General features: G+C 47.0%; 30 non-coding genes across 30 annotated transcripts; all 30 read left to right on the forward strand.

Annotated features, from left to right (window-relative positions):
- The first annotated feature begins 323 nt into the window (after positions 1–323).
- On the forward strand, positions 324–396 carry TRNAV-UAC (transfer RNA valine (anticodon UAC)). Its single transcript has one exon. It is a non-coding gene; the product is annotated as a tRNA-Val (tRNA).
- Positions 397–825: 429 nt separating this feature from the next.
- TRNAP-AGG (transfer RNA proline (anticodon AGG)) lies at positions 826–897 on the forward strand. The gene has a single exon. It is a non-coding gene; the product is annotated as a tRNA-Pro (tRNA).
- A 386-nt stretch (positions 898–1,283) lies between these two features.
- On the forward strand, positions 1,284–1,356 carry TRNAV-AAC (transfer RNA valine (anticodon AAC)). Its single transcript has one exon. It is a non-coding gene; the product is annotated as a tRNA-Val (tRNA).
- Positions 1,357–1,645: 289 nt separating this feature from the next.
- Positions 1,646–1,757, forward strand: TRNAL-CAA (transfer RNA leucine (anticodon CAA)). Its single transcript has 2 exons — positions 1,646–1,683; positions 1,712–1,757. It is a non-coding gene; the product is annotated as a tRNA-Leu (tRNA).
- A 937-nt stretch (positions 1,758–2,694) lies between these two features.
- On the forward strand, positions 2,695–2,766 carry TRNAP-CGG (transfer RNA proline (anticodon CGG)). The gene has a single exon. It is a non-coding gene; the product is annotated as a tRNA-Pro (tRNA).
- A 1,345-nt stretch (positions 2,767–4,111) lies between these two features.
- TRNAV-AAC (transfer RNA valine (anticodon AAC)) lies at positions 4,112–4,184 on the forward strand. Its single transcript has one exon. It is a non-coding gene; the product is annotated as a tRNA-Val (tRNA).
- A 1,338-nt stretch (positions 4,185–5,522) lies between these two features.
- TRNAP-CGG (transfer RNA proline (anticodon CGG)) lies at positions 5,523–5,594 on the forward strand. Its single transcript has one exon. It is a non-coding gene; the product is annotated as a tRNA-Pro (tRNA).
- A 385-nt stretch (positions 5,595–5,979) lies between these two features.
- Positions 5,980–6,052, forward strand: TRNAV-UAC (transfer RNA valine (anticodon UAC)). Its single transcript has one exon. It is a non-coding gene; the product is annotated as a tRNA-Val (tRNA).
- Positions 6,053–6,481: 429 nt separating this feature from the next.
- TRNAP-AGG (transfer RNA proline (anticodon AGG)) lies at positions 6,482–6,553 on the forward strand. Its single transcript has one exon. It is a non-coding gene; the product is annotated as a tRNA-Pro (tRNA).
- A 386-nt stretch (positions 6,554–6,939) lies between these two features.
- Positions 6,940–7,012, forward strand: TRNAV-AAC (transfer RNA valine (anticodon AAC)). Its single transcript has one exon. It is a non-coding gene; the product is annotated as a tRNA-Val (tRNA).
- A 1,338-nt stretch (positions 7,013–8,350) lies between these two features.
- Positions 8,351–8,422, forward strand: TRNAP-CGG (transfer RNA proline (anticodon CGG)). Its single transcript has one exon. It is a non-coding gene; the product is annotated as a tRNA-Pro (tRNA).
- A 385-nt stretch (positions 8,423–8,807) lies between these two features.
- Positions 8,808–8,880, forward strand: TRNAV-UAC (transfer RNA valine (anticodon UAC)). The gene has a single exon. It is a non-coding gene; the product is annotated as a tRNA-Val (tRNA).
- A 429-nt stretch (positions 8,881–9,309) lies between these two features.
- On the forward strand, positions 9,310–9,381 carry TRNAP-AGG (transfer RNA proline (anticodon AGG)). Its single transcript has one exon. It is a non-coding gene; the product is annotated as a tRNA-Pro (tRNA).
- A 386-nt stretch (positions 9,382–9,767) lies between these two features.
- On the forward strand, positions 9,768–9,840 carry TRNAV-AAC (transfer RNA valine (anticodon AAC)). The gene has a single exon. It is a non-coding gene; the product is annotated as a tRNA-Val (tRNA).
- Positions 9,841–10,129: 289 nt separating this feature from the next.
- On the forward strand, positions 10,130–10,241 carry TRNAL-CAA (transfer RNA leucine (anticodon CAA)). Its single transcript has 2 exons — positions 10,130–10,167; positions 10,196–10,241. It is a non-coding gene; the product is annotated as a tRNA-Leu (tRNA).
- A 935-nt stretch (positions 10,242–11,176) lies between these two features.
- Positions 11,177–11,248, forward strand: TRNAP-CGG (transfer RNA proline (anticodon CGG)). The gene has a single exon. It is a non-coding gene; the product is annotated as a tRNA-Pro (tRNA).
- Positions 11,249–12,135: 887 nt separating this feature from the next.
- TRNAP-AGG (transfer RNA proline (anticodon AGG)) lies at positions 12,136–12,207 on the forward strand. Its single transcript has one exon. It is a non-coding gene; the product is annotated as a tRNA-Pro (tRNA).
- A 386-nt stretch (positions 12,208–12,593) lies between these two features.
- TRNAV-AAC (transfer RNA valine (anticodon AAC)) lies at positions 12,594–12,666 on the forward strand. Its single transcript has one exon. It is a non-coding gene; the product is annotated as a tRNA-Val (tRNA).
- A 289-nt stretch (positions 12,667–12,955) lies between these two features.
- TRNAL-CAA (transfer RNA leucine (anticodon CAA)) lies at positions 12,956–13,067 on the forward strand. The gene is made up of 2 exons: positions 12,956–12,993; positions 13,022–13,067. It is a non-coding gene; the product is annotated as a tRNA-Leu (tRNA).
- A 935-nt stretch (positions 13,068–14,002) lies between these two features.
- On the forward strand, positions 14,003–14,074 carry TRNAP-CGG (transfer RNA proline (anticodon CGG)). The gene has a single exon. It is a non-coding gene; the product is annotated as a tRNA-Pro (tRNA).
- Positions 14,075–14,459: 385 nt separating this feature from the next.
- Positions 14,460–14,532, forward strand: TRNAV-UAC (transfer RNA valine (anticodon UAC)). The gene has a single exon. It is a non-coding gene; the product is annotated as a tRNA-Val (tRNA).
- Positions 14,533–14,961: 429 nt separating this feature from the next.
- On the forward strand, positions 14,962–15,033 carry TRNAP-AGG (transfer RNA proline (anticodon AGG)). The gene has a single exon. It is a non-coding gene; the product is annotated as a tRNA-Pro (tRNA).
- Positions 15,034–16,827: 1,794 nt separating this feature from the next.
- On the forward strand, positions 16,828–16,899 carry TRNAP-CGG (transfer RNA proline (anticodon CGG)). The gene has a single exon. It is a non-coding gene; the product is annotated as a tRNA-Pro (tRNA).
- A 385-nt stretch (positions 16,900–17,284) lies between these two features.
- TRNAV-UAC (transfer RNA valine (anticodon UAC)) lies at positions 17,285–17,357 on the forward strand. The gene has a single exon. It is a non-coding gene; the product is annotated as a tRNA-Val (tRNA).
- A 429-nt stretch (positions 17,358–17,786) lies between these two features.
- TRNAP-AGG (transfer RNA proline (anticodon AGG)) lies at positions 17,787–17,858 on the forward strand. The gene has a single exon. It is a non-coding gene; the product is annotated as a tRNA-Pro (tRNA).
- A 1,793-nt stretch (positions 17,859–19,651) lies between these two features.
- Positions 19,652–19,723, forward strand: TRNAP-CGG (transfer RNA proline (anticodon CGG)). The gene has a single exon. It is a non-coding gene; the product is annotated as a tRNA-Pro (tRNA).
- Positions 19,724–21,067: 1,344 nt separating this feature from the next.
- On the forward strand, positions 21,068–21,140 carry TRNAV-AAC (transfer RNA valine (anticodon AAC)). Its single transcript has one exon. It is a non-coding gene; the product is annotated as a tRNA-Val (tRNA).
- A 289-nt stretch (positions 21,141–21,429) lies between these two features.
- Positions 21,430–21,541, forward strand: TRNAL-CAA (transfer RNA leucine (anticodon CAA)). Its single transcript has 2 exons — positions 21,430–21,467; positions 21,496–21,541. It is a non-coding gene; the product is annotated as a tRNA-Leu (tRNA).
- Positions 21,542–22,478: 937 nt separating this feature from the next.
- TRNAP-CGG (transfer RNA proline (anticodon CGG)) lies at positions 22,479–22,550 on the forward strand. The gene has a single exon. It is a non-coding gene; the product is annotated as a tRNA-Pro (tRNA).
- An 887-nt stretch (positions 22,551–23,437) lies between these two features.
- Positions 23,438–23,509, forward strand: TRNAP-AGG (transfer RNA proline (anticodon AGG)). The gene has a single exon. It is a non-coding gene; the product is annotated as a tRNA-Pro (tRNA).
- Positions 23,510–24,311: the final 802 nt, after the last annotated feature.

Here is a 24,311-nt window from a genome sequence, read left to right on the forward strand (position 1 = left end):
AAGACGCCGTGTATGGTGAGAAAGTTCCTTTCCCTGCACGCTGTTTCCCACTTTTGGCGTATAGAATTTCAGTGCCGGACTTCTTTGCAACTGCTTTTCTGGGGTGGACCATCAGTGTAGGAACATTAAATTCAAAGTGTTTTTCTAGCGTGATTTCAGGTATGGTTTTAAAATCGCCTTTTGGAATAAAAGTGGTCATCGTTCCTTTCTTCCAAAGAAAGAGATTGGGTAAGGAGGGTCCAACGTTGAGCTTCAAGGACATTGGCCCTTGGTCTGTGCTTTCCAGCCCACTACATGCCAAGAAGATTGCTGCAAGAGTATCTGTTTCTGTGGTGTAGTGGTTATCACGTTCGCTTTACACGCGAAAGGTCCCTGGTTCGAGACCGGGCAGAAACAGCATCTTATTGTTTGCATTTACTCTCTCAACTTATAGGAAAGCTGAGATAATGGAAGCTGTCTATCCCTCACCAGCGTGACGTACTGTGCTCCAGGGGCATCAGTGACAGCTCAAAAAGAGAAGTGACGATAGTTTGCGCCATTCGTTTGCACGTCCTTTTGAACTGAAGGGTGGGCCTACTTGATGAAAGCAAGGCATGAGAGCAGAAATTGTTTTATTGTCCTCACCGAGAGCATACACCTAGAGCAAACAAAATGTCTGAAGGATGGAGGTATTTTCATTTCTTGTTCGATGACGGCCTTGGAAAAGACAGCAACCATATTGCAGAAGAGAGCAGCATGTGCAGTTGCTTGCTTTGGGTGAATCATTCACCAACTCGCTGCCAATAATCCCCGGAGCCGGTGCAAAAGGTGACTCTTGTGTGCCTCGGCTCGTTGGTCTAGGGGTATGATTCTCGCTTAGGGTGCGAGAGGTCCCGGGTTCAAATCCCGGACGAGCCCTTTATTAGAGGTAAACATACGAATCCTACTCAAAACTGACAATGCCTGACTATTTCTCATTACACTCGGCGCATTGTTGCACAAATTATTTTGAACCTCAGAAGAAAAACGGATATCCATGCTTTTTCTGCCTTCATGCTTAGTCTGTGTGTGTCCCAGGTGATGCTTTCCCAAGCTGTACTTGCTGGCATTTAGGCATCAGATATTTGTCTGTCGATGCCTGCATAAGTAAATTTTTAATACGTCTAATTGCAAGCATGTTGGCTGATATCTCTGCAGTTTTCACACTTGCTCCTCGCTTTCTGAGTGGCTGCTGATACAGCAGAATAGAAGTAGAGAGAATCCTTGAGAGGAACCTTGCTCTAACAGTAAAACACAGCAAGTTAGTTTCTGTAGTGTAGTGGTCATCACGTTCGCCTAACACGCGAAAGGTCCCCGGTTCGAGACCGGGCAGAAACACTGTGCATGAGCTGCTTTTATGTGCACCCTCTAAAACCTTATTATCTCAATGCAAGCTTAAGAAGAGGCGGTCCATGAACCCAGCGAGCCGTGGGAAACTTCCTTTACTTTTCCAAGACGAAACAAAGTAATCCGCATCCATCAGTGGTCGCTCTTGTGCCTAGCTTTTTTTTTCATCATGCCATGTTGTATTGTGGGGCCTTTACACCTGTGACATTGCTGCGAACGCTGTAAGTGCAAACATTGGCAAGTGCAGACAGAAGAGTCAGACCTGTACATAGCCAGTGCTGTCAGGATGGCCGAGTGGTCTAAGGCGCCAGACTCAAGAGAGCTTGATCTTCAGAGCAACTGAGACTTCTGGTCTCCTCATGGAGGCGTGGGTTCAAATCCCACTTCTGACAGGTCTCTTTTACACCCTTAAATCGTCCTGTTTTTTGCAGTGCATTCCCCACACACCACAATCTTTGCACGGACCTGTAACATATGACGAGAAATCCACCAACGATAAGGCTGGGCCCTCAATCACAATTCCATGTATTCCTGGAAGGGACACCTCAGGCACACCCTCCGTTAAATTTGCACTCCATCACACTAACTGCTGTGCTGGTTTCTCATTAAGCAGTTGATCCCATCTTTGTTGTGAGGCTCTCCTGCCACCTTTTGGGCGGAGAAGGCACTGTCCCTGCAACAACACAGGCAGACATGTTCAACAGGGCTTCCTGGTTATGTGGGAGGAGCAGATTGTCATTGGTCCCCCCTTGCGAATTTTAATTTACATAAGGAAGACAGAGAGGTAGCTGGGAGTAGGCAGTACACACGGACATTGAACTCTATCTTGTGATTTGCAGCCAATTCTAGATTGAGGCAGGAGGAAAGGAGGTGACTTGCCCAACAATGGCCATTCTGGGAATTCAGCCACCCTGGGTCTCCCAGGTGAGTGTTTCAGTCCTGCGAGCCACTCATATAAATCTCGCCTGATCGAGCCTCATTGAGTGCTGAGTGAGCATGTTTGAATCCAAGAATCAAACGCTTCTTTCTTAGAAGCAAGAATTGGCAGGCCCTCCCTTGCTTCTGGGGTGGAAGTTTATGGGGCAAGGGTCCAGGACTTGCAGAGAAGTACAAGTGCCAGAAAGTGCCTGCAGTTCTCATCAGTGCCTTTTTTCTGCTCACTGGCAGCTAGGATATCGGCTGATCCCTTCCTTGCAAGAGTGAAAAAAACAACACCTTGAGAGAAAACATGACTTTGTGTGGCTCACATAGAGAGAGAGCAGCCAAATAGCACTGCTTTGTTTCTGAAAGACGCATCAGAAATTGTTCAAATTGCTGACAGGGGAATCAGGCTCGTTGGTCTAGGGGTATGATTCTCGCTTCGGGTGCGAGAGGTCCTGGGTTCAAATCCCGGACGAGCCCATGTTGTGGAATTATTTTTAGGCTGCTTATTATATAGGACCATTTCTTCTTTTCAATGCTATAAGACGCCGTGTATGGTGAGAAAGTTCCTTTCCCTGCACGCTGTTTCCCACTTTTGGCGTATAGAATTTCAGTGCCGGACTTCTTTGCAACTGCTTCTCTGGGGTGGACCATCAGTGTAGGAACATTAAATTCAAAGTGTTTTTCTAGCGTGATTTCAGGTATGGTTTTAAAATCGCCTTTTGGAATAAAAGTGGTCCTCGTTCCTTTCTTCCAAAGAAAGAGATCGGGTAAGGAGGGTCCAACGTTGAGCTTCATGGACATTGGCCCTTGGTCTGTGCTTTCCAGCCCACTACATGCCAAGAAGATTGCTGCAAGAGTATCTGTTTCTGTGGTGTAGTGGTTATCTCGTTTGCTTTACACGCGAAAGGTCCCTGGTTCGAGACCGGGCAGAAACAGCAGCTTATTGTTTGCATTTACTCTCTCAACTTATAGGAAAGCTGAGATAATGGAAGCTGTCTATCCCTCACCAGCGTGACGTACTGTGCTTCAGGGGCATCAGTGACAGCTCAAAAAGAGAAGTGACGATAGTTTGCGCCATTCGTTTGCACGTCCTTTTGTACTGAAGGGTGGGCCTACTTGATGAAAGCAAGGCATGAGAGCAGAAATTGTTTTATTGTCCTCACCGAGAGCATACACCTAGAGCAAACAAAATGTCTGAAGGATGGAGGTATTTTCATTTCTTGTTCGATGACGGCCATGGAAAAGACAGCAACCATATTGCAGAAGAGAGCAGCATGTGCAGTTGCTTGCTTTGGGTGAATCATTCACCAACTCGCTGCCAATAACCCCCGGAGCCGGTGCAAAAGGTGACTCTTCTGTGCCTCGGCTCGTTGGTCTAGGGGTATGATTCTCGCTTAGGGTGCGAGAGGTCCCGGGTTCAAATCCCAGACAAGCCCTTTTTTAGAGGTAAACATACGAATCCTACTCAAAACTGACAATGCCTGACTATTTCTCATTACACTCGGCGCATTGTTGCACAAATTATTTTGAACCTCAGAAGAAAAACGGATATCCATGCTTTTTCTGCCTTCATGCTTAGTCTGTGTGTGTCCCAGGTGATGCTTTCCCAAGCTGTACTTGCTGGCATTTAGGCATCAGATATTTGTCTGTCGATGCCTGCATAAGTAAATTTTTAATACGTCTAATTGCAAGCATGTTGGCTGATATCTCTGCAGTTTTCACACTTGCTCCTCGCTTTCTGAGTGGCTGCTGATACAGCAGAATAGAAGTAGAGAGAATCCTTGAGAGGAACCTTGCTCTAACAGTAAAACACAGCAAGTTAGTTTCTGTAGTGTAGTGGTCATCACGTTCGCCTAACACGCGAAAGGTCCCCGGTTCGAGACCGGGCAGAAACACTGTGCATGAGCTGCTTTTATGTGCACCCTCTAAAACCTTATTATCTCAATGCAAGCTTAAGAAGAGGCGGTCCATGAACCCAGCGAGCCGTGGGAAACTTCCTTTACTTTTCCAAGACGAAACAAAGTAATCCGCATCCATCAGTGGTCGCTCTTGTGCCTAGCTTTTTTTTTTATCATGCCATGTTGTATTGTGGGGCCTTTACACCTGTGACATTGCTGCGAACGCTGTAAGTGCAAACATTGGCAAGTGCAGACAGAAGAGTCAGACCTGTACATAGCCAGGGCTGCCAGTATGGCCGAGTGGTCTAAGGCGCCAGACTCAAGAGAGCTTGATCTTCAGTGCAACTGAGACTTCTGGTCTCCTCATGGAGGCGTGGGTTCAAATCCCACTTCTGACAGGTCTCTTTTACACCCTTAAATCGTCCTGTTTTTTGCAGTGCATTCCCCACACACCACAATCTTTGCACGGACCTGTAACATATGACGAGAAATCCACCAACGATCAGGCAGGGCCCTCAATCACAATTCCATGTATTCCTGGAAGGGACACCTCAGGCACACCTTCCGTTAAATTTGCACTCCATCACACTAACTGCTGTGCTGGTTTCTCATTAAGCAGTTGATCCCATCTTTGTTGTGAGGCTCTCCTGCCACCTTTTGGGCGGAGAAGGCACTGTCCCTGCAACAACACAGGCAGACATGTTCAACAGGGCTTCCTGGTTATGTGGGAGGAGCAGATTGTCATTGGTCCCCCCTTGCGAATTTTAATTTACATAAGGAAGACAGAGAGGTAGCTGGGAGTAGGCAGTACACACGGACATTGAACTCTATCTTGTGATTTGCAGCCAATTCTAGATTGAGGCAGGAGGAAAGGAGGTGATTTGCCCAACAATGGCCATTCTGGGAATTCAGCCACCCTGGGTCTCCCAGGTGAGTGTTTCAGTCCTGCGAGCCACTCATATAAATCTCGCCTGATCGAGCCTCATTGAGTGCTGAGTGAGCATGTTTGAATCCAAGAATCAAACGCTTCTTTCTTAGAAGCAAGAATTGGCAGGCCCTCCCTTGCTTCTGGGGTGGAAGTTTATGGGGCAAGGGTCCAGGACTTGCAGAGAAGTACAAGTGCCAGAAAGTGCCTGCAGTTCTCATCAGTGCCTTTTTTCTGCTCACTGGCAGCTAGGATATCGGCTGATCCCTTCCTTGCAAGAGTGAAAAAAACAACACCTTGAGAGAAAACATGACTTTGTGTGGCTCACATAGAGAGAGAGCAGCCAAATAGCACTGCTTTGTTTCTGAAAGACGCATCAGAAATTGTTCAAATTGCTGACAGGGGAATCAGGCTTGTTGGTCTAGGGGTATGATTCTCGCTTCGGGTGCGAGAGGTCCCGGGTTCAAATCCCGGACGAGCCCATGTTGTGGAATTATTTTTAGGCTGCTTATTATATAGGACCATTTCTTCTTTTCAATGCTATAAGACGCCGTGTATGGTGAGAAAGTTCCTTTCCCTGCACGCTGTTTCCCACTTTTGGCGTATAGAATTTCAGTGCCGGACTTCTTTGCAACTGCTTTTCTGGGGTGGACCATCAGTGTAGGAACATTAAATTCAAAGTGTTTTTCTAGCGTGATTTCAGGTATGGTTTTAAAATCGCCTTTTGGAATAAAAGTGGTCATCGTTCCTTTCTTCCAAAGAAAGAGATTGGGTAAGGAGGGTCCAACGTTGAGCTTCAAGGACATTGGCCCTTGGTCTGTGCTTTCCAGCCCACTACATGCCAAGAAGATTGCTGCAAGAGTATCTGTTTCTGTGGTGTAGTGGTTATCACGTTCGCTTTACACGCGAAAGGTCCCTGGTTCGAGACCGGGCAGAAACAGCATCTTATTGTTTGCATTTACTCTCTCAACTTATAGGAAAGCTGAGATAATGGAAGCTGTCTATCCCTCACCAGCGTGACGTACTGTGCTCCAGGGGCATCAGTGACAGCTCAAAAAGAGAAGTGACGATAGTTTGCGCCATTCGTTTGCACGTCCATTTGAACTGAAGGGTGGGCCTACTTGATGAAAGCAAGGCATGAGAGCAGAAATTGTTTTATTGTCCTCACCGAGAGCATACACCTAGAGCAAACAAAATGTCTGAAGGATGGAGGTATTTTCATTTCTTGTTCGATGACGGCCTTGGAAAAGACAGCAACCATATTGCAGAAGAGAGCAGCATGTGCAGTTGCTTGCTTTGGGTGAATCATTCACCAACTCGCTGCCAATAACCCCCGGAGCCGGTGCAAAAGGTGACTCTTGTGTGCCTCGGCTCGTTGGTCTAGGGGTATGATTCTCGCTTAGGGTGCGAGAGGTCCCGGGTTCAAATCCCGGACGAGCCCTTTTTTAGAGGTAAACATACGAATCCTACTCAAAACTGACAATGCCTGACTATTTCTCATTACACTCGGCGCATTGTTGCACAAATTATTTTGAACCTCAGAAGAAAAACGGATATCCATGCTTTTTCTGCCTTCATGCTTAGTCTGTGTGTGTCCCAGGTGATGCTTTCCCAAGCTGTACTTGCTGGCATTTAGGCATCAGATATTTGTCTGTCGATGCCTGCATAAGTAAATTTTTTATACGTCTAATTGCAAGCATGTTGGCTGATATCTCTGCAGTTTTCACACTTGCTCCTCGCTTTCTGAGTGGCTGCTGATACAGCAGAATAGAAGTAGAGAGAATCCTTGAGAGGAACCTTGCTCTAACAGTAAAACACAGCAAGTTAGTTTCTGTAGTGTAGTGGTCATCACGTTTGCCTAACACGCGAAAGGTCCCCGGTTCGAGACCGGGCAGAAACACTGTGCATGAGCTGCTTTTATGTGCACCCTCTAAAACCTTATTATCTCAATGCAAGCTTAAGAAGAGGCGGTCCATGAACCCAGCGAGCCGTGGGAAACTTCCTTTACTTTTCCAAGACGAAACAAAGTAATCCGCATCCATCAGTGGTCGCTCTTGTGCCTAGCTTTTTTTTTCATCATGCCATGTTGTATTGTGGGGCCTTTACACCTGTGACATTGCTGCGAACGCTGTAAGTGCAAACATTGGCAAGTGCAGACAGAAGAGTCAGACCTGTACATAGCCAGTGCTGTCAGGATGGCCGAGTGGTCTAAGGCGCCAGACTCAAGAGAGCTTGATCTTCAGTGCAACTGAGACTTCTGGTCTCCTCATTGAGGCGTGGGTTCAAATCCCACTTCTGACAGGTCTCTTTTACACCCTTAAATCGTCCTGTTTTTTGCAGTGCATTCCCCACACACCACAATCTTTGCACGGACCTGTAACATATGACGAGAAATCCACCAACGATCAGGCTGGGCCCTCAATCACAATTCCATGTATTCCTGGAAGAGACACCTCAGGCACACCCTCCGTTAAATTTGCACTCCATCACACTAACTGCTGTGCTGGTTTCTCATTAAGCAGTTGATCCCATCTTTGTTGTGAGGCTCTCCTGCCACCTTTTGGGCGGAGAAGGCACTGTCCCTGCAACAACACAGGCAGACATGTTCAACAGGGCTTCCTGGTTATGTGGGAGGAGCAGATTGTCATTGGTCCCCCCTTGCGAATTTTAATTTACATAAGGAAGACAGAGAGGTAGCTGGGAGTAGGCAGTACACACGGACATTGAACTCTATCTTGTGATTTGCAGCCAATTCTAGATTGAGGCAGGAGGAAAGGAGGTGACTTGCCCAACAATGGCCATTCTGGGAATTCAGCCACCCTGGGTCTCCCAGGTGAGTGTTTCAGTCCTGCGAGCCACTCATATAAATCTCGCCTGATCGAGCCTGATTGAGCGCTGAGTGAGCATGTTTGAATCCAAGAATCAAACGCTTCTTTCTTAGAAGCAAGAATTGGCAGGCCCTCCCTTGCTTCTGGGGTGGAAGTTTATGGGGCAAGGGTCCAGGACTTGCAGAGAAGTACAAGTGCCAGGAAGTGCCTGCAGTTCTCATCAGTGCCTTTTTTCTGCTCACTGGCAGCTAGGATATCGGCTGATCCCTTCCTTGCAAGAGTGAAAAAAACAACACCTTGAGAGAAAACATGACTTTGTGTGGCTCACATAGAGAGAGAGCAGCCAAATAGCACTGCTTTGTTTCTGAAAGACGCATCAGAAATTGTTCAAATTGCTGACAGGGGAATCAGGCTCGTTGGTCTAGGGGTATGATTCTCGCTTCGGGTGCGAGAGGTCCCGGGTTCAAATCCCGGACGAGCCCATGTTGTGGAATTATTTTTAGGCTGCTTATTATATAGGACCATTTCTTCTTTTCAATGCTATAAGACGCCGTGTATGGTGAGAAAGTTCCTTTCCCTGCACGCTGTTTCCCACTTTTGGCGTATAGAATTTCAGTGCCGGACTTCTTTGCAACTGCTTTTCTGGGGTGGACCATCAGTGTAGGAACATTAAATTCAAAGTGTTTTTCTAGCGTGATTTCAGGTATGGTTTTAAAATCGCCTTTTGGAATAAAAGTGGTCCTCGTTCCTTTCTTCCAAAGAAAGAGATCGGGTAAGGAGGGTCCAACGTTGAGCTTCATGGACATTGGCCCTTGGTCTGTGCTTTCCAGCCCACTACATGCCAAGAAGATTGCTGCAAGAGTAGCTGTTTCTGTGGTGTAGTGGTTATCACGTTCGCTTTACACGCGAAAGGTCCCTGGTTCGAGACCGGGCAGAAACAGCAGCTTATTGTTTGCATTTACTCTCTCAACTTATAGGAAAGCTGAGATAATGGAAGCTGTCTATCCCTCACCAGCGTGACGTACTGTGCTCCAGCGGCATCAGTGACAGCTCAAAAAGAGAAGTGACGATAGTTTGCGCCATTCGTTTGCACGTCCTTTTGAACTGAAGGGTGGGCCTACTTGATGAAAGCAAGGCATGAGAGCAGAAATTGTTTTATTGTCCTCAACGAGAGCATACACCTAGAGCAAACAAAATGTCTGAAGGATGGAGGTATTTTCATTTCTTGTTCGATGACGGCCATGGAAAAGACAGCAACCATATTGCAGAAGAGAGCAGCATGTGCAGTTGCTTGCTTTGGGTGAATCATTCACCAACTCGCTGCCAATAACCCCCGGAGCCGGTGCAAAAGGTGACTCTTCTGTGCCTCGGCTCGTTGGTCTAGGGGTATGATTCTCGCTTAGGGTGCGAGAGGTCCCGGGTTCAAATCCCGGACGAGCCCTTTTTTAGAGGTAAACATACGAATCCTATTTAAAACTGACAATGCCTGACTATTTCTCATTACACTCGGCGCATTGTTGCACAAATTATTTTGAACCTCAGAAGAAAAACGGATATCCATGCTTTTTCTGCCTTCATGCTTAGTCTGTGTGTGTCCCAGGTGATGCTTTCCCAAGCTGTACTTGCTGGCATTTAGGCATCAGATATTTGTCTGTCGATGCCTGCATAAGTAAATTTTTAATACGTCTAATTGCAAGCATGTTGGCTGATATCTCTGCAGTTTTCACACTTGCTCCTCGCTTTCTGAGTGGCTGCTGATACAGCAGAATAGAAGTAGAGAGAATCCTTGAGAGGAACCTTGCTCTAACAGTAAAACACAGCAAGTTAGTTTCTGTAGTGTAGTGGTCATCATGTTCGCCTAACACGCGAAAGGTCCCCGGTTCGAGACCGGGCAGAAACACTGTGCATGAGCTGCTTTTATGTGCACCCTCTAAAACCTTATTATCTCAATGCAAGCTTAAGAAGAGGCGGTCCATGAACCCAGCGAGCCGTGGGAAACTTCCTTTACTTTTCCAAGACGAAACAAAGTAATCCGCATCCATCAGTGGTCGCTCTTGTGCCTAGCTTTTTTTTTTATCATGCCATGTTGTATTGTGGGGCCTTTACACCTGTGACATTGCTGCGAACGCTGTAAGTGCAAACATTGGCAAGTGCAGACAGAAGAGTCAGACCTGTACATAGCCAGGGCTGTCAGGATGGCCGAGTGGTCCAAGGCGCCAGACTCAAGAGAGCTTGATCTTCAGTGCAACCGAGACTTCTGGTCTCCTCATGGAGGCGTGGGTTCAAATCCCACTTCTGACAGGTCTCTTTTACACCCTTAAATCGTCCTGTTTTTTGCAGTGCATTCCCCACACACCACAATCTTTGCACGGACCTGTAACATATGACGAGAAATCCACCAACGATCAGGCTGGGCCCTCAATCACAATTCCATGTATTCCTGGAAGGGACACCTCAGGCACACCTTCCGTTAAATTTGCACTCCATCACACTAACTGCTGTGCTGGTTTCTCATTAAGCAGTTGATCCCATCTTTGTTGTGAGGCTCTCCTGCCACCTTTTGGGTGGAGAAGGCACTGTCCCTGCAACAACACAGGCAGACATGTTCAACAGGGCTTCCTGGTTATGTGGGAGGAGCAGATTGTCATTGGTCCCCCCTTGCGAATTTTAATTTACATAAGGAAGACAGAGAGGTAGCTGGGAGTAGGCAGTACACACGGACATTGAACTCTATCTTGTGATTTGCAGCCAATTCTAGATTGAGGCAGGAGGAAAGGAGGTGACTTGCCCAACAATGGCCATTCTGGGAATTCAGCCACCCTGGGTCTCCCAGGTGAGTGTTTCAGTCCTGCGAGCCACTCATATAAATCTCGCCTGATCGAGACATCGAGCGCTGAGTGAGCGTGTTTGAATCCAAGAATCAAACGCCTCTTTCTTAGGAGCAAGAATTGGCAGGCCCTCCCTTGCTTCTGGGGTGGACATTAATGGGGCAAGGGTCCAGGACTTGCAGAGAAGTACAAGTGCCAGAAAGTGCCTGCAGTTCTCATCAGTGCCTTTTTTCTGCTCACTGGCAGCTAGGATATCGGCTGATCCCTTCCTTGCAAGAGTGAAAAAAACAACACCTTGAGAGAAAACATGACTTTGTGTGGCTCACATAGAGAGAGAGCAGCCAAATAGCACTGCTTTGTTTCTGAAAGACGCATCAGAAATTGTTCAAATTGCTGACAGGGGAATCAGGCTCGTTGGTCTAGGGGTATGATTCTCGCTTCGGGTGCGAGAGGTCCCGGGTTCAAATCCCGGACGAGCCCATGTTGTGGAATTATTTTTAGGCTGCTTATTATATAGGACCATTTCTTCTTTTCAATGCTCTAAGACGCCGTGTATGGTGAGAAAGTTCCTTTCCCTGCACGCTGTTTCCCACTTTTGGCGTATAGAATTTCAGTGCCGGACTTCTTTGCAACTGCTTTTCTGGGGTGGACCATCAGTGTAGGAACATTAAATTCAAAGTGTTTTTCTAGCGTGATTTCAGGTATGGTTTTAAAATCGCCTTTTGGAATAAAAGTGGTCCTCGTTCCTTTCTTCCAAAGAAAGAGATCGGGTAAGGAGGGTCCAACGTTGAGCTTCATGGACATTGGCCCTTGGTCTGTGCTTTCCAGCCCACTACATGCCAAGAAGATTGCTGCAAGAGTATCTGTTTCTGTGGTGTAGTGGTTATCACGTTCGCTTTGCACGCGAAAGGTCCCTGGTTCGAGACCGGGCAGAAACAGCAGCTTATTGTTTGCATTTACTCTCTCAACTTATAGGAAAGCTGAGATAATGGAAGCTGTCTATCCCTCACCAGCGTGACGTACTGTGCTCCAGCGGCATCAGTGACAGCTCAAAAAGAGAAGTGACGATAGTTTGCGCCATTCGTTTGCACGTCCTTTTGAACTGAAGGGTGGGCCTACTTGATGAAAGCAAGGCATGAGAGCAGAAATTGTTTTATTGTCCTCACCGAGAGCATACACCTAGAGCAAACAAAATGTCTGAAGGATGGAGGTATTTTCATTTCTTGTTCGATGACGGCCATGGAAAAGACAGCAACCATATTGCAGAAGAGAGCAGCATGTACAGTTGCTTGCTTTGGGTGAATCATTCACCAACTCGCTGCCAATAACCGCCGGAGCCGGTGCGAAAGGTGACTCTTCTGTGCCTCGGCTCGTTGGTCTAGGGGTATGATTCTCGCTTAGGGTGCGAGAGGTCCCGGGTTCAAATCCCGGACGAGCCCTTTTTTAGAGGTAAACATACGAATCCTACTCAAAACTGACAATGCCTGACTATTTCTCATTACACTCGGCGCATTGTTGCACAAATTATTTTGAACCTCAGAAGAAAAACGGATATCCATGCTTTTTCTGCCTTCATGCTTAGTCTGTGTGTGTCCCAGGTGATGCTTTCCCAAGCTGTACTTGCTGGCATTTAGGCATCAGATATTTGTCTGTCGATGCCTGCATAAGTAAATTTTTAATACGTCTAATTGCAAGCATGTTGGCTGATATCTCTGCAGTTTTCACACTTGCTCCTCGCTTTCTGAGTGGCTGCTGATACAGCAGAATAGAAGTAGAGAGAATCCTTGAGAGGAACCTTGCTCTAACAGTAAAACACAGCAAGTTAGTTTCTGTAGTGTAGTGGTCATCATGTTCGCCTAACACGCGAAAGGTCCCTGGTTCGAGACCGGGCAGAAACACTGTGCATGAGCTGCTTTTATGTGCACCCTCTAAAACCTTATTATCTCAATGCAAGCTTAAGAAGAGGCGGTCCATGAACCCAGCGAGCCGTGGGAAACTTCCTTTACTTTTCCAAGACGAAACAAAGTAATCCGCATCCATCAGTGGTCGCTCTTGTGCCTAGCTTTTTTTTTTATCATGCCATGTTGTATTGTGGGGCCTTTACACCTGTGACATTGCTGCGAACGCTGTAAGTGCAAACATTGGCAAGTGCAGACAGAAGAGTCAGACCTGTACATAGCCAGGGCTGTCAGGATGGCCGAGTGGTCCAAGGCGCCAGACTCAAGAGAGCTTGATCTTCAGTGCAACCGAGACTTCTGGTCTCCTCATGGAGGCGTGGGTTCAAATCCCACTTCTGACAGGTCTCTTTTACACCCTTAAATCGTCCTGTTTTTTGCAGTGCATTCCCCACACACCACAATCTTTGCACGGACCTGTAACATATGACGAGAAATCCACCAACGATCAGGCTGGGCCCTCAATCACAATTCCATGTATTCCTGGAAGGGACACCTCAGGCACACCTTCCGTTAAATTTGCACTCCATCACACTAACTGCTGTGCTGGTTTCTCATTAAGCAGTTGATCCCATCTTTGTTGTGAGGCTCTCCTGCCACCTTTTGGGTGGAGAAGGCACTGTCCCTGCAACAACACAGGCAGACATGTTCAACAGGGCTTCCTGGTTATGTGGGAGGAGCAGATTGTCATTGGTCCCCCCTTGCGAATTTTAATTTACATAAGGAAGACAGAGAGGTAGCTGGGAGTAGGCAGTACACACGGACATTGAACTCTATCTTGTGATTTGCAGCCAATTCTAGATTGAGGCAGGAGGAAAGGAGGTGACTTGCCCAACAATGGCCATTCTGGGAATTCAGCCACCCTGGGTCTCCCAGGTGAGTGTTTCAGTCCTGCGAGCCACTCATATAAATCTCGCCTGATCGAGACATCGAGCGCTGAGTGAGCGTGTTTGAATCCAAGAATCAAACGCCTCTTTCTTAGGAGCAAGAATTGGCAGGCCCTCCCTTGCTTCTGGGGTGGACATTAATGGGGCAAGGGTCCAGGACTTGCAGAGAAGTACAAGTGCCAGAAAGTGCCTGCAGTTCTCATCAGTGCCTTTTTTCTGCTCACTGGCAGCTAGGATATCGGCTGATCCCTTCCTTGCAAGAGTGAAAAAAACAACACCTTGAGAGAAAACATGACTTTGTGTGGCTCACATAGAGAGAGAGCAGCCAAATAGCACTGCTTTGTTTCTGAAAGACACATCAGAAATTGTTCAAATTGCCAACAGGGGAACCAGGCTCGTTGGTCTAGGGGTATGATTCTCGCTTCGGGTGCGAGAGGTCCCGGGTTCAAATCCCGGACGAGCCCATGTTGTGGAATTATTTTTAGGCTGCTTATTATATAGGACCATTTCTTCTTTTCAATGCTATAAGACGCCGTGTATGGTGAGAAAGTTCCTTTCCCTGCATGCTGTTTCCCACTTTTGGCGTATAGAATTTCAGTGCCGGACTTCTTTGCAACTGCTTTTCTGGGGTGGACCATCAGTGTAGGAACATTAAATTCAAAGTGTTTTTCTAGTGTGATTTCAGGTATGGTTTTAAAATCGCCTTTTGGAATAAAAGTGGTCCTCGTTCCTTTCTTCCAAAGAAAGAGATCGGGTAAGGAGGGTCCAACGTTGAGCTTCATGGACATTGGCCCTTGGTCTGTGCTTTCCAGCCCACTACATGCCAAGAAGATTGCTGCAAGAGTATCTGTTTCTGTGGTGTAGTGGTTATCACGTTCGCTTTACACGCGAAAGGTCCCTGGTTCGAGACCGGGCAGAAACAGCAGCTTATTGTTTGCATTTACTCTCTCAACTTATGGGAAAGCTGAGATAATGGAAGCTGTCTATCCCTCACCAGCGTGACGTACTGTGCTCCAGGGGCATCAGTGACAGCTCAAAAAGAGAAGTGACGATAGTTTGCGCCATTCGTTTGCACGTCCTTTTGTACTGAAGGGTGGGCGTACTTGATGAAAGCAAGGCATGAGAGCAGAAATTGTTTTATTGTCCTCACCGAGAGCATACACCTAGAGCAAACAAAATGTCTGAAGGATGGAGGTATTTTCATTTCTTGTTCGATGACGGCCATGGAAAAGACAGCAACCATATTGCAGAAGAGAGCAGCATGTGCAGTTGCTTGCTTTGGGTGAATCATTCACCAACTCGCTGCCAATAACCCCCGGAGCCGGTGCAAAAGGTGACTCTTGTGTGCCTCGGCTCGTTGGTCTAGGGGTATGATTCTCGCTTAGGGTGCGAGAGGTCCCGGGTTCAAGTCCCGGACGAGCCCTTTTTTAGAGGTAAACATACGAATCCTACTCAAAACTGACAATGCCTGACTATTTCTCATTACACTCGGCGCATTGTTGCACAAATTATTTTGAACCTCAGAAGAAAAACGGATATCCATGCTTTTTCTGCCTTCATGCTTAGTCTGTGTGTGTCCCAGGTGATGCTTTCCCAAGCTGTACTTGCTGGCATTTAGGCATCAGATATTTGTCTGTCGATGCCTGCATAAGTAAATTTTTAATACGTCTAATTGCAAGCATGTTGGCTGATATCTCTGCAGTTTTCACACTTGCTCCTCGCTTTCTGAGTGGCTGCTGATACAGCAGAATAGAAGTAGAGAGAATCCTTGAGAGGAACCTTGCTCTAACAGTAAAACACAGCAAGTTAGTTTCTGTAGTGTAGTGGTCATCACGTTCGCCTAACACGCAAAAGGTCCCTGGTTCGAGACCGGGCAGAAACACTGTGCATGAGCTGCTTTTATGTGCACCCTCTAAAACCTTATTATCTCAATGCAAGCTTAAGAAGAGGCGGTCCATGAACCCAGCGAGCCGTGGGAAACTTCCTTTACTTTTCCAAGACGAAACAAAGTAATCCGCATCCATCAGTGGTCGCTCTTGTGCCTAGCTTTTTTTTTTATCATGCCATGTTGTATTGTGGGGCCTTTACACCTGTGACATTGCTGCGAACGCTGTAAGTGCAAACATTGGCAAGTGCAGACAGAAGAGTCAGACCTGTACATAGCCAGGGCTGTCAGGATGGCCGAGTGGTCTAAGGCGCCAGACTCAAGAGAGCTTGATTTTCAGTGCAACTGAGACTTCTGGTCTCCTCATGGAGGTGTGGGTTCAAATCCCACTTCTGACAGGTCTCTTTTACACCCTTAAATCGTCCTGTTTTTTGCAGTGCATTCCCCACACACCACAATCTTTGCACGGACCTGTAACATATGACGAGAAATCCACCAACGATCAGGCTGGGCCCTCAATCACAATTCCATGTATTCCTGGAAGGGACACCTCAGGCACACCTTCCGTTAAATTTGCACTCCATCACACTAACTGCTGTGCTGGTTTCTCATTAAGCAGTTGATCCCATCTTTGTTGTGAGGCTCTCCTGCCACCTTTTGGGCGGAGAAGGCACTGTCCCTGCAACAACACAGGCAGACATGTTCAACAGGGCTTCCTGGTTATGTGGGAGGAGCAGATTGTCATTGGTCCCCCTTGCGAATTTTAATTTACATAAGGAAGACAGAGAGGTAGCTGGGAGTAGGCAGTACACACGGACATTGAACTCTATCTTGTGATTTGCAGCCAATTCTAGATTGAGGCAGGAGGAAAGGAGGTGACTTGCCCAACAATGGCCATTCTGGGAATTCAGCCACCCTGGGTCTCCCAGGTGAGTGTTTCAGTCCTGCGAGCCACTCATATAAATCTCGCCTGATCGAGACATCGAGCGCTGAGTGAGCATGTTTGAATCCAAGAATCAAACGCCTCTTTCTTAGGAGCAAGAATTGGCAGGCCCTCCCTTGCTTCTGGGGTGGAAATTAATGGGGCAAGGGTCCAGGACTTGCAGAGAAGTACAAGTGCCAGAAAGTGCCTGCAGTTCTCATCAGTGCCTTTTTTCTGCTCACTGGCAGCTAGTATATCGGCTGATCCCTTCCTTGCAAGAGTGAAAAAAACAACACCTTGAGAGAAAACATGACTTTGTGTGGCTCACATAGAGAGAGAGCAGCCAAATAGCACTGCTTTGTTTCTGAAAGACGCATCAGAAATTGTTCAAATTGCCAACAGGGGAACCAGGCTCGTTGGTCTAGGGGTATGATTCTCGCTTCGGGTGCGAGAGGTCCCGGGTTCAAATCCCGGACGAGCCCATGTTGTGGAATTATTTTTAGGCTGCTTATTATATAGGACCATTTCTTCTTTTCAATGCTATAAGACGCCGTGTATGGTGAGAAAGTTCCTTTCCCTGCATGCTGTTTCCCACTTTTGGCGTATAGAATTTCAGTGCCGGACTTCTTTGCAACTGCTTTTCTGGGGTGGACCATCAGTGTAGGAACATTAAATTCAAAGTGTTTTTCTAGTGTGATTTCAGGTATGGTTTTAAAATCGCCTTTTGGAATAAAAGTGGTCCTCGTTCCTTTCTTCCAAAGAAAGAGATCGGGTAAGGAGGGTCCAACGTTGAGCTTCATGGACATTGGCCCTTGGTCTGTGCTTTCCAGCCCACTACATGCCAAGAAGATTGCTGCAAGAGTATCTGTTTCTGTGGTGTAGTGGTTATCACGTTCGCTTTACACGCGAAAGGTCCCTGGTTCGAGACCGGGCAGAAACAGCAGCTTATTGTTTGCATTTACTCTCTCAACTTATGGGAAAGCTGAGATAATGGAAGCTGTCTATCCCTCACCAGCGTGACGTACTGTGCTCCAGGGGCATCAGTGACAGCTCAAAAAGAGAAGTGACGATAGTTTGCGCCATTCGTTTGCACGTCCTTTTGTACTGAAGGGTGGGCGTACTTGATGAAAGCAAGGCATGAGAGCAGAAATTGTTTTATTGTCCTCACCGAGAGCATACACCTAGAGCAAACAAAATGTCTGAAGGATGGAGGTATTTTCATTTCTTGTTCGATGACGGCCATGGAAAAGACAGCAACCATATTGCAGAAGAGAGCAGCATGTGCAGTTGCTTGCTTTGGGTGAATCATTCACCAACTCGCTGCCAATAACCCCCGGAGCCGGTGCAAAAGGTGACTCTTGTGTGCCTCGGCTCGTTGGTCTAGGGGTATGATTCTCGCTTAGGGTGCGAGAGGTCCCGGGTTCAAGTCCCGGACGAGCCCTTTTTTAGAGGTAAACATACGAATCCTACTCAAAACTGACAATGCCTGACTATTTCTCATTACACTCGGCGCATTGTTGCACAAATTATTTTGAACCTCAGAAGAAAAACGGATATCCATGCTTTTTCTGCCTTCATGCTTAGTCTGTGTGTGTCCCAGGTGATGCTTTCCCAAGCTGTACTTGCTGGCATTTAGGCATCAGATATTTGTCTGTCGATGCCTGCATAAGTAAATTTTTAATACGTCTAATTGCAAGCATGTTGGCTGATATCTCTGCAGTTTTCACACTTGCTCCTCGCTTTCTGAGTGGCTGCTGATACAGCAGAATAGAAGTAGAGAGAATCCTTGAGAGAAACCTTGCTCTAACAGTAAAACACAGCAAGTTAGTTTCTGTAGTGTAGTGGTCATCACGTTCGCCTAACACGCAAAAGGTCCCCGGTTCGAGACCGGGCAGAAACACTGTGCATGAGCTGCTTTTATGTGCACCCTCTAAAACCTTATTATCTCAATGCAAGCTTAAGAAGAGGCGGTCCATGAACCCAGCGAGCCGTGGGAAACTTCCTTTACTTTTCCAAGACGAAACAAAGTAATCCGCATCCATCAGTGGTCGCTCTTGTGCCTAGCTTTTTTTTTTATCATGCCATGTTGTATTGTGGGGCCTTTACACCTGTGACATTGCTGCGAACGCTGTAAGTGCAAACATTGGCAAGTGCAGACAGAAGAGTCAGACCTGTACATAGCCAGGGCTGTCAGGATGGCCGAGTGGTCTAAGGTGCCAGACTCAAGAGAGCTTGATTTTCAGTGCAACTGAGACTTCTGGTCTCCTCATGGAGGTGTGGGTTCAAATCCCACTTCTGACAGGTCTCTTTTACACCCTTAAATCGTCCTGTTTTTTGCAGTGCATTCCCCACACACCACAATCTTTGCACGGACCTGTAACATATGACGAGAAATCCACCAACGATCAGGCTGGGCCCTCAATCACAATTCCATGTATTCCTGGAAGGGACACCTCAGGCACACCTTCCGTTAAATTTGCACTCCATCACACTAACTGCTGTGCTGGTTTCTCATTAAGCAGTTGATCCCATCTTTGTTGTGAGGCTCTCCTGCCACCTTTTGGGCGGAGAAGGCACTGTCCCTGCAACAACACAGGCAGACATGTTCAACAGGGCTTCCTGGTTATGTGGGAGGAGCAGATTGTCATTGGTCCCCCTTGCGAATTTTAATTTACATAAGGAAGACAGAGAGGTAGCTGGGAGTAGGCAGTACACACGGACATTGAACTCTATCTTGTGATTTGCAGCCAATTCTAGATTGAGGCAGGAGGAAAGGAGGTGACTTGCCCAACAATGGCCATTCTGGGAATTCAGCCACCCTGGGTCTCCCAGGTGAGTGTTTCAGTCCTGCGAGCCACTCATAAATCTCGCCTGATCGAGCCTATTGAGCGCTGAGTGAGCATGTTTGAATCCAAGAATCAAACGCTTCTTTCTTAGAAGCAAGTATTGGCAGGCCCTCCCTTGCTTCTGGGGTGGAAGTTTATGGGGCAAGGGTCCAGGACTTGCAGAGAAGTACAAGTGCCAGAAAGTGCCTGCAGTTCTCATCAGTGCCTTTTTTCTGCTCACTGGCAGCTAGGATATCGGCTGATCCCTTCCTTGCAAGAGTGAAAAAAACAACACCTTGAGAGAAAACATGACTTTGTGTGGCTCACATAGAGAGAGAGCAGCCAAATAGCACTGCTTTGTTTCTGAAAGACGCATCAGAAATTGTTCAAATTGCTGACAGGGGAATCAGGCTCGTTGGTCTAGGGGTATGATTCTCGCTTCGGGTGCGAGAGGTCCCGGGTTCAAATCCCGGACGAGCCCATGTTGTGGAATTATTTTTAGGCTGCTTATTATATAGGACCATTTCTTCTTTTCAATGCTATAAGCGCCGTGTATGGTGAGAAAGTTCCTTTCCCTGCACGCTGTTTCCCACTTTTGGCGTATAGAATTTCAGTGCCGGACTTCTTTGCAACTGCTTTTCTGGGGTGGACCATCAGTGTAGGAACATTAAATTCAAAGTGTTTTTCTAGCGTGATTTCAGGTATGGTTTTAAAATCGCCTTTTGGAATAAAAGTGGTCCTCGTTCCTTTCTTCCAAAGAAAGAGATCGGGTAAGGAGGGTCCAACGTTGAGCTTCATGGACATTGGCCCTTGGTCTGTGCTTTCCAGCCCACTACATGCCAAGAAGATTGCTGCAAGAGTATCTGTTTCTGTGGTGTAGTGGTTATCTCGTTTGCTTTACACGCGAAAGGTCCCTGGTTCGAGACCGGGCAGAAACAGCAGCTTATTGTTTGCATTTACTCTCTCAACTTATAGGAAAGCTGAGATAATGGAAGCTGTCTATCCCTCACCAGCGTGACGTACTGTGCTCCAGGGGCATCAGTGACAGCTCAAAAAGAGAAGTGACGATAGTTTGCGCCATTCGTTTGCACGTCCTTTTGTACTGAAGGGTGGGCCTACTTGATGAAAGCAAGGCATGAGAGCAGAAATTGTTTTATTGTCCTCACCGAGAGCATACACCTAGAGCAAACAAAATGTCTGAAGGATGGAGGTATTTTCATTTCTTGTTCGATGACGGCCATGGAAAAGACAGCAACCATATTGCAGAAGAGAGCAGCATGTGCAGTTGCTTGCTTTGGGTGAATCATTCACCAACTCGCTGCCAATAACCCCCGGAGCCGGTGCAAAAGGTGACTCTTCTGTGCCTCGGCTTGTTGGTCTAGGGGTATGATTCTCGCTTAGGGTGCGAGAGGTCCCGGGTTCAAATCCCAGACGAGCCCTTTTTTAGAGGTAAACATACGAATCCTACTCAAAACTGACAATGCCTGACTATTTCTCATTACACTCGGCGCATTGTTGCACAAATTATTTTGAACCTCAGAAGAAAAACGGATATCCATGCTTTTTCTGCCTTCATGCTTAGTCTGTGTGTGTCCCAGGTGATGCTTTCCCAAGCTGTACTTGCTGGCATTTAGGCATCAGATATTTGTCTGTCGATGCCTGCATAAGTAAATTTTTAATACGTCTAATTGCAAGCATGTTGGCTGATATCTCTGCAGTTTTCACACTTGCTCCTCGCTTTCTGAGTGGCTGCTGATACAGCAGAATAGAAGTAGAGAGAATCCTTGAGAGGAACCTTGCTCTAACAGTAAAACACAGCAAGTTAGTTTCTGTAGTGTAGTGGTCATCACGTTCGCCTAACACGCGAAAGGTCCCCGGTTCGAGACCGGGCAGAAACACTGTGCATGAGCTGCTTTTATGTGCACCCTCTAAAACCTTATTATCTCAATGCAAGCTTAAGAAGAGGCGGTCCATGAACCCAGCGAGCCGTGGGAAACTTCCTTTACTTTTCCAAGACGAAACAAAGTAATCCGCATCCATCAGTGGTCGCTCTTGTGCCTAGCTTTTTTTTTTATCATGCCATGTTGTATTGTGGGGCCTTTACACCTGTGACATTGCTGCGAACGATGTAAGTGCAAACATTGGCAAGTGCAGACAGAAGAGTCAGACCTGTACATAGCCAGGGCTGTCAGGATGGCCGAGTGGTCTAAGGCGCCAGACTCAAGAGAGCTTGATCTTCAGTGCAACTGAGACTTCTGGTCTCCTCATGGAGGCGTGGGTTCAAATCCCACTTCTGACAGGTCTCTTTTACACCCTTAAATCGTCCTGTTTTTTGCAGTGCATTCCCCACACACCACAATCTTTGCACGGACCTGTAACATATGACGAGAAATCCACCAACGATCAGGCAGGGCCCTCAATCACAATTCCATGTATTCCTGGAAGGGACACCTCAGGCACACCTTCCGTTAAATTTGCACTCCATCACACTAACTGCTGTGCTGGTTTCTCATTAAGCAGTTGATCCCATCTTTGTTGTGAGGCTCTCCTGCCACCTTTTGGGCGGAGAAGGCACTGTCCCTGCAACAACACAGGCAGACATGTTCAACAGGGCTTCCTGGTTATGTGGGAGGAGCAGATTGTCATTGGTCCCCCCTTGCGAATTTTAATTTACATAAGGAAGACAGAGAGGTAGCTGGGAGTAGGCAGTACACACGGACATTGAACTCTATCTTGTGATTTGCAGCCAATTCTAGATTGAGGCAGGAGGAAAGGAGGTGACTTGCCCAACAATGGCCATTCTGGGAATTCAGCCACCCTGGGTCTCCCAGGTGAGTGTTTCAGTCCTGCGAGCCACTCATATAAATCTCGCCTGATCGAGCCTCATTGAGTGCTGAGTGAGCATGTTTGAATCCAAGAATCAAACGCTTCTTTCTTAGAAGCAAGAATTGGCAGGCCCTCCCTTGCTTCTGGGGTGGAAGTTTATGGGGCAAGGGTCCAGGACTTGCAGAGAAGTACAAGTGCCAGAAAGTGCCTGCAGTTCTCATCAGTGCCTTTTTTCTGCTCACTGGCAGCTAGGATATCGGCTGATCCCTTCCTTGCAAGAGTGAAAAAAACAACACCTTGAGAGAAAACATGACTTTGTGTGGCTCACATAGAGAGAGAGCAGCCAAATAGCACTGCTTTGTTTCTGAAAGACGCATCAGAAATTGTTCAAATTGCTGACAGGGGAATCAGGCTCGTTGGTCTAGGGGTATGATTCTCGCTTCGGGTGCGAGAGGTCCCGGGTTCAAATCCCGGACGAGCCCATGTTGTGGAATTATTTTTAGGCTGCTTATTATATAGGACCATTTCTTCTTTTCAATGCTATAAGACGCCGTGTATGGTGAGAAAGTTCCTTTCCCTGCACGCTGTTTCCCACTTTTGGCGTATAGAATTTCAGTGCCGGACTTCTTTGCAACTGCTTTTCTGGGGTGGACCATCAGTGTAGGAACATTAAATTCAAAGTGTTTTTCTAGCGTGATTTCAGGTATGGTTTTAAAATCGCCTTTTGGAATAAAAGTGGTCCTCGTTCCTTTCTTCCAAAGAAAGAGATCGGGTAAGGAGGGTCCAACGTTGAGCTTCATGGACATTGGCCCATGGTCTGTGCTTTCCAGCCCACTACATGCCAAGAAGATTGCTGCAAGAGTATCTGTTTCTGTGGTGTAGTGGTTATCTCGTTCGCTTTACACGCGAAAGGTCCCTGGTTCGAGACCGGGCAGAAACAGCAGCTTATTGTTTGCATTTACTCTCTCAACTTATAGGAAAGCTGAGATAATGGAAGCTGTCTATCCCTCACCAGCGTGATGTACTGTGCTCCAGGGGCATCAGTGACAGCTCAAAAAGAGAAGTGACGATAGTTTGCGCCATTCGTTTGCACGTCCTTTTGTACTGAAGGGTGGGCCTACTTGATGAAAGCAAGGCATGAGAGCAGAAATTGTTTTATTGTCCTCACCGAGAGCATACACCTAGAGCAAACAAAATGTCTGAAGGATGGAGGTATTTTCATTTCTTGTTCGATGACGGCCATGGAAAAGACAGCAACCATATTGCAGAAGAGAGCAGCATGTGCAGTTGCTTGCTTTGGGTGAATCATTCACCAACTCGCTGCCAATAACCCCCGGAGCCGGTGCAAAAGGTGACTCTTGTGTGCCTCGGCTCGTTGGTCTAGGGGTATGATTCTCGCTTAGGGTGCGAGAGGTCCCGGGTTCAAGTCCCGGACGAGCCCTTTTTTAGAGGTAAACATACGAATCCTACTCAAAACTGACAATGCCTGACTATTTCTCATTACACTCGGCGCATTGTTGCACAAATTATTTTGAACCTCAGAAGAAAAACGGATATCCATGCTTTTTCTGCCTTCATGCTTAGTCTGTGTGTGTCCCAGGTGATGCTTTCCCAAGCTGTACTTGCTGGCATTTAGGCATCAGATATTTGTCTGTCGATGCCTGCATAAGTAAATTTTTAATACGTCTAATTGCAAGCATGTTGGCTGATATCTCTGCAGTTTTCACACTTGCTCCTCGCTTTCTGAGTGGCTGCTGATACAGCAGAATAGAAGTAGAGAGAATCCTTGAGAGGAACCTTGCTCTAACAGTAAAACACAGCAAGTTAGTTTCTGTAGTGTAGTGGTCATCACGTTCGCCTAACACGCAAAAGGTCCCTGGTTCGAGACCGGGCAGAAACACTGTGCATGAGCTGCTTTTATGTGCACCCTCTAAAACCTTATTATCTCAATGCAAGCTTAAGAAGAGGCGGTCCATGAACCCAGCGAGCCGTGGGAAACTTCCTTTACTTTTCCAAGACGAAACAAAGTAATCCGCATCCATCAGTGGTCGCTCTTGTGCCTAGCTTTTTTTTTTATCATGCCATGTTGTATTGTGGGGCCTTTACACCTGTGACATTGCTGCGAACGCTGTAAGTGCAAACATTGGCAAGTGCAGACAGAAGAGTCAGACCTGTACATAGCCAGGGCTGTCAGGATGGCCGAGTGGTCTAAGGCGCCAGACTCAAGAGAGCTTGATTTTCAG

This window comes from Triturus cristatus, chromosome 10 (genome assembly GCF_964204655.1).
Source record: "Triturus cristatus chromosome 10, aTriCri1.1, whole genome shotgun sequence".
In the NCBI taxonomy this organism is placed as follows: domain Eukaryota; kingdom Metazoa; phylum Chordata; class Amphibia; order Caudata; family Salamandridae; genus Triturus; species Triturus cristatus.